Genomic DNA, 6,094 nt, shown 5'->3' on the forward strand with positions numbered 1-6,094 from the left:
GCCCTGGCTCTAATGCTGATTTTCACTCATATTTTGAACCTAATCCTGAAATGCTTAGTACCTCCTGAAATGTGCTGAAACATGCCTCAATTATAACTGACATCAAATTAAACTACAAGGGTAGAAATTCTATGTTTTTGAAAACATCAAAGTGCTCCTTTTGCAAGACAGAAAAGATGGTCACAACTGACTGAAAATGTTCTTCTCTCCAATCTCACACAGCCCTTCCTAGTACTCCATCTCTCTTCTGACGCTGCCTGAAAAGCAATAGGAAGGAGGCCTCACTCAAGTACCTCTTCATGCCATCTCACTAACTAGCCTATAGTTAGCTCACATAAAGCAAAAACCCCATGCAAGTCAGTGGGACTGTTCCTTGAGTGAGGAACACAGAAGTGATCCTAATAACAATCTTTTGAGTCTGACAGTATATACTGTGATTTTTTTTGTCTTAAGAGAATAGAAGAAGAAATTATTTTCAGAAGCAGCCCACTGCACTGTTCTTCAACACTGGAAACATGTCCTTATGAGACACCATAAGGTGACAAAACTGCTACCGTCTTTATTCAGTGGGCGTGTATTGATATATGTATATACAGATGTATATATGTGTATACCAGTTGAGGAGTTATCAAGAACTTGATATCTATACCTCCTTCATTTGGAGAAATGTGGATTTTGAGTGACATTTTTACTTGTTTGCCTGTACTGAAAAGAATACATGACTGTATGGGCTTCTGTTTTTCTCTGACTTGTATTGTTTAACAATTTAATATTTTGGAATGTGTTTGGATTTTTTTGTATATAATAAACAAACATAAAAAGGGCATGACTTAAGATTGTTTCCTTTGTTTTTATCTGCTATACATGAGATACTCCCAAGATTAGAACTAGACTAGGAATCCAAGCTATGAAGTTTTTTTTTTTTTTTAAGGCCCTGTTTTCCACTACTAGTACACTTTTAGTTTTTTTCTATCTTTTTCAATCTCTTTTTTTTTCCAAGTATTTTGGAGACTGATTCTTTTTGGTTTATTTGTTCACTTTTTCCTTTTTTATATTGCAGAAGCTGGCTTTGGCATATCCACTTTACACAGGCAAACTTGAAAAGCAGTAATACTAGAATGAGATAAGTTAGCCAGCCTGAAATCCCTCTCCTTTCCCAATGGCTGCGCTCAGGATTTTTTTTTTTTTCTTTATTTCGATACATTTCACAATGAAGTAAGTTCTTAGCATCTGTGGTTTTGGGGTTTTTTTTAATCTCCTTTGACTACACATATTAAAGGCACTTCATATTCACATTGTTTACTGTATCTCATACAAACCAGCAAGGAGCCAGGATCGGATTCGGTCTCAATTCCTAGAAGATGCTTAAGAACAAAACCCAGTGCTTTGAAGGGTGTAATCACATGGTATAGTCCAGAGAATCTAGCAGCTCCCTCCCACTGGAAAAGAAGATCTTGTTCCCCCTTCTCATGCTTATTACTGAGTGTTCACATTTCTGTTTTTGTGCTCACAGGTTTGTGTGATCATATAGGTTTTCTTTTTTTCTTTTTTTTTCTTTTTTTCTTTTTTTCTTTTTTTTTTGTGCTAGGGAGGGGGGAAGCTTATTTAATGCTGGTTTAATGATTTGAATCAGCCAAGCAATGATTTGCTAATACAGCAAAATATGATTTCTCCCCTCTCTAGGGAGGAAAAAAAAATGAGACGTTTTGTGATGAAGGTTAGAGTGATGAAGAAGCAGTTTACCATATAATCAAACAAGTTATAGAGCTGTTGCAATGAAGGGAGTAACCTGCACACCTACCCTACTGGAGAGTGTGTAAAGCATGAATATTTGAGGGTAAAATAAGTGTGAAGTAATGCAGCAGAGGAAAACCAGTCATAGCTTCATATATAAAATGATGGGCATTGCAATGACCACTACCTCTAGATATCAAGCATTAGCTCAGCAGCAGTAGGAAGAAAACAAGTCAAACATTAAGAATTGCTAGAAATAAGGGAAGAAGGAAGAAAAAAACAAACCAAGCCAAAACCACACATGATGTCTATCAGAGAGCAGCAAGATGCTCCATGGGGAAGACAAACCAGGAGRTGAGGGGTCACCTCAGCACAGTGTCCTCATCAGCAGGGAGCAGACTCACAGCACCCTCATAGGGCCAGGTACAAGTTCAGTTGACCATTCAGTGACCATCAGATCAGACAAGGCATCTGTAAGGTCAGCCCAGGAAGCAAACTTACTGCATTTGCACAGACAGCAGCAGACAGGTCTACATACAACACTGGTCAGACAAGGAATAAGGGTCCAGGTCTGCACTTAAATGGAGTCCTTGGGCAGAAGGTGTTGGTGGGAGTCCCAGGTGAGGCTGGTCAGGGCTGTTAAGGCCTATTAATGTCTCAGGGTTCTTAGCCTTTTTGAGATACCCAGCTGTGGCCAGTGTTTAAGGGAGAAAGAAGTAAGCTATGCAGACCCTTGGGTCACCGCACTCTAGTCCCTCTTAGGATTCCGTGCAAGGCCTGCCAGAAATATCTTAGAGCACTATGCAGCCATGAGCATGGCCTCTTCCACACTGCCTGCTGTGGGTGCTGCCCACTACTGTCTTTGAGGAGTCTACTCCATTGCCAGGAAGGGAGCTGAGTGTCCCAGTGGGGAGTCTGGGGCATGAGCTTGCTCTTTTCGCCCTCTTTCGCTTAGCTCTGTAGACAAGTCCCTCATATTGAGGCAAAGATGAATGCTGAAATCCCCTTCCAACAAACAACTGGTTTTGCTTCAAAGTATAATACYATTAATCCATTTCTAACTCCTTTTCTCATTTTTTTTCCTTCACCTGCCTCTCTCAAAGGTTGATGTCACTGGAACTGATTAACAGTTGGTCTTGTTGTCCTCTTGTGGCAGTCACATTCACAATTGCTGGCTCTTTCAACTTGTCAGGCAGCAGYTTAGTCTCCTTTTAAAAACTGCATAGCTGTGATAGTTAAAAGAGTATGATTCTCTTGCCTGGACTGTTACAGATACTCCTGCAAGACCTCTAGTGTCCCTTTGCTGAAATAGCATGTTTAGTCTTCAGATGATCTAACAAGTTCCTAGAGAAGCTGGTTTATTCTGACAGTATCTTGTTTGTGTAAAGTCCATTAGGAGAATTTTCTTGGCAAAATTTTTAGATGTAGCTAAAGCTTCATTTTTTTAAGTGCCCCAAATGAAAAGTCCAATTCTTAATGAATCTTGCAAGTCAATCAGGATATAAGCCTTGGTTATTGAATTCATTAATAAAATCTATCCAGAACAAAAGAGGAATTTGTTATTAGAATAAATCTTGTACTGTCTCTCCTCATTCATGCTGTAGTTTGTAGTCTTAAATGCAGTTACTGCGAACAGAAACTGACTCATACTATTCATTTTGATATATTTGTCTGGATTCCATGCATTCGGGGTTAAATTTTTGCAAATAATTGTTCTGTTGTCAAACCCATAAAGTGTAATTATCGAGGATGTGGGTGATATTCAGTAGAACATAATGCTTTGTGGAAATATCTAGTCAATAACAAAAAAGATAGTTTAACTGTCAAAAAAACTACCTGTCTGAAGACTGGATTCCTACTGAACTCCTGATCTTTCATGATTCTGTTGCAAGTCTTATGATTTCCAATAATTTTCCTTAAAGTCTGAACATTTAGAGATACCCTATCAGATGAGGACACTCTCAGGCCTCTTTATAAAACAAGTTCAGAGCTGCCAGCCAGAGTATCATTCATGCTGGTACCTCAGCCCCCTGCTTGATTGTCTTGGCTCCTGATGAAGACTGACTGCAGGACACTGACTCTGGCACGTCAGCACTATCCAAACACAGAAAGTGCACATTGAAATGCTGAGAGCTGCCAAGGCTAACTGTACTTTTARGCTTTTTCCAGTATCTTCCACACATCCTAAATTGCTGTTGTTGGATTACAGGTGAGGTACCAGGAAGGCTGAAGGAATAATTTCTATGGCAGCTGGAAGGAGAAATACAGTACATGAGAGTTTGGAAAAATATCCAGAAAGTTATTCTCTGCAAGAGTTCATCTGCAATTAAAGAATGTCTGTAAATTGTTATCTTCATAAGCAGCCAGTTTCATTTTAGAAACATGAAGCCTTTTCAGTGCAAAAGGAGGAAGCAGCAGCAAATTTCTAGATTCCTACTGTAAGGAAAGGAATGTGATTAGCAGACAAACTAACAGTTACCTAGATACAGAGCAAACAGAGGAACTCAGATTTCTGGAAATGTGGTCTTACTATGCACAAAACATGAAATGCATCTGATCAAAAGTAAATATTAAGTGTTGCTTTAAGTGTCTTAACGCTTGGCAGCAAATCTTGTTGATTGCCCCCTTTCATTTCCAAAAGCTACACAACCGCTGCTTTGACTTTTGGTTGCATTCAGACATCCAGATGCTGATAGACCTCTATATACCTCCAGATTACCATAGATCCATACCACAACAGCAATGTTGATATCCAAGACTTGTCACCTTCTGCCTTTTGACAGCTCTCACAGGAGCTTGTTCACTTGATTGATAGAAAGCCATGTTGGCTTAAGACCTAGGAAACTGATATGCCTGGTGACCTCAGTAAATGCTTAAATAGGCCACAGGTCTTTTTCACCTCCCCTGACCCATGTAGCTTCAGTAAATGAAGGCAAATGTATCATTTAACAGAAGCTTCTTCCCATCATTTGTCTCTACAGAATGGGTATCACCTTCTTAGTTATAAATTTCCCTGTCTTCAGTCACTGAGGYTCAATAGCTTTTTCTTCTTCAAAAATTTTCAGCAATGGGACCCTTATGATTCTGTTTCCTCAGTTCCTGCATCGCTGTCCACAGATAAACATTTCTCCTGTCCATATTTTGTGCTGTTTTCCATTGCACATGCAGAATGCACCAGCATCTCTGCATTTTCACCCTGTTCTGATGAAAAAATAGGGCAAACCACTCAGTACACTTTTACATAAAATGACAATATATTTGAGCTTTTGTGACAAGACAAACATTCCTACATATTGCTGATAAAACTAAGTTTTGGTGTAATACACTTTAATTTTCATAGTTGATAAAGGTATTTGGGTCACAGGGTGGAATTACTCCTGTTCTTACAATCATGCAAATTTGTTGGAGGGACCTTATTCCCTGTTACAAACACATGTCAACACCTATTAATCTGCTAATAAATGTCTCTGTGTATAGCTCCAATCTCGATGCTTACACACTAACTTTTAAGATATTACTAGGCCTCTTGACTTCGCTGTTAGCTCTGACTCTACCTATAAGTACACTTATAAGTGAAATGTACTGCCCTCTTGAGGAGATTTACAGGTGAAACATACAATTAARAGCTCTACAAATGTTCTCAACCTAGAAGTCTGTGTTAAAAAAACATTTTCCAGAAGAGCTGGGATTCCACCTGAGCCAATAAAGCCTCCAGCATTTGCATCTTATCTTCATTTTTCCTAACCTTACACTGCTGTCTTTCCAGTAACCATTATACTGTGCCAAGTGGAAGAGGAAGAAAACTTAAGAGAAACAAGCTGTTTTTCRTGCTTACACAAACATGTTTGTATATCCTGTTTTACATAGATGTGTGCATGGCTTATATGCATATTCACAGAAATATAGTGTGTATACATTACGTATATATTGTGTATACACATACACTGATGTTTTTTACAAACTTTTTTATTTTTTTCATAATAAGTTTAAGAACACTAGTCTTTATAGTTTGATATACTATTTATTTTTTCACTAGAGATCATTTAGGTGGAAACAGATATTACACTGGGGCAATGCTGAGCTTACATGCAGAACTACCAGTGCAGCATAAGCAACCCATGTGACTCTGAAACAGATGCTGAGGGATTTGAAATGATCTACTGCTCCACAAACGCACAAATAACTAGCAATGACATCAGGAAACACTTACTCACCCATTTCAGTGATTACAGGGTTATTAGGCRCTACTCTGTCTCTCTGCCGAGGCTGACTTTTGGCCCCAAACTAACAGGAGAAAGAAAGCTGCCAATGACGAAATTCCTTTCAGCAGCAGACACTGGGCTGTGGTAGTAGCTGGGAA

This window comes from Rhea americana, unplaced genomic scaffold (assembly GCF_003343005.1).
Source record: "Rhea americana isolate MKP2758 unplaced genomic scaffold, rheAme1 scaffold_7, whole genome shotgun sequence".
NCBI classification, from domain to species: domain Eukaryota; kingdom Metazoa; phylum Chordata; class Aves; order Rheiformes; family Rheidae; genus Rhea; species Rhea americana.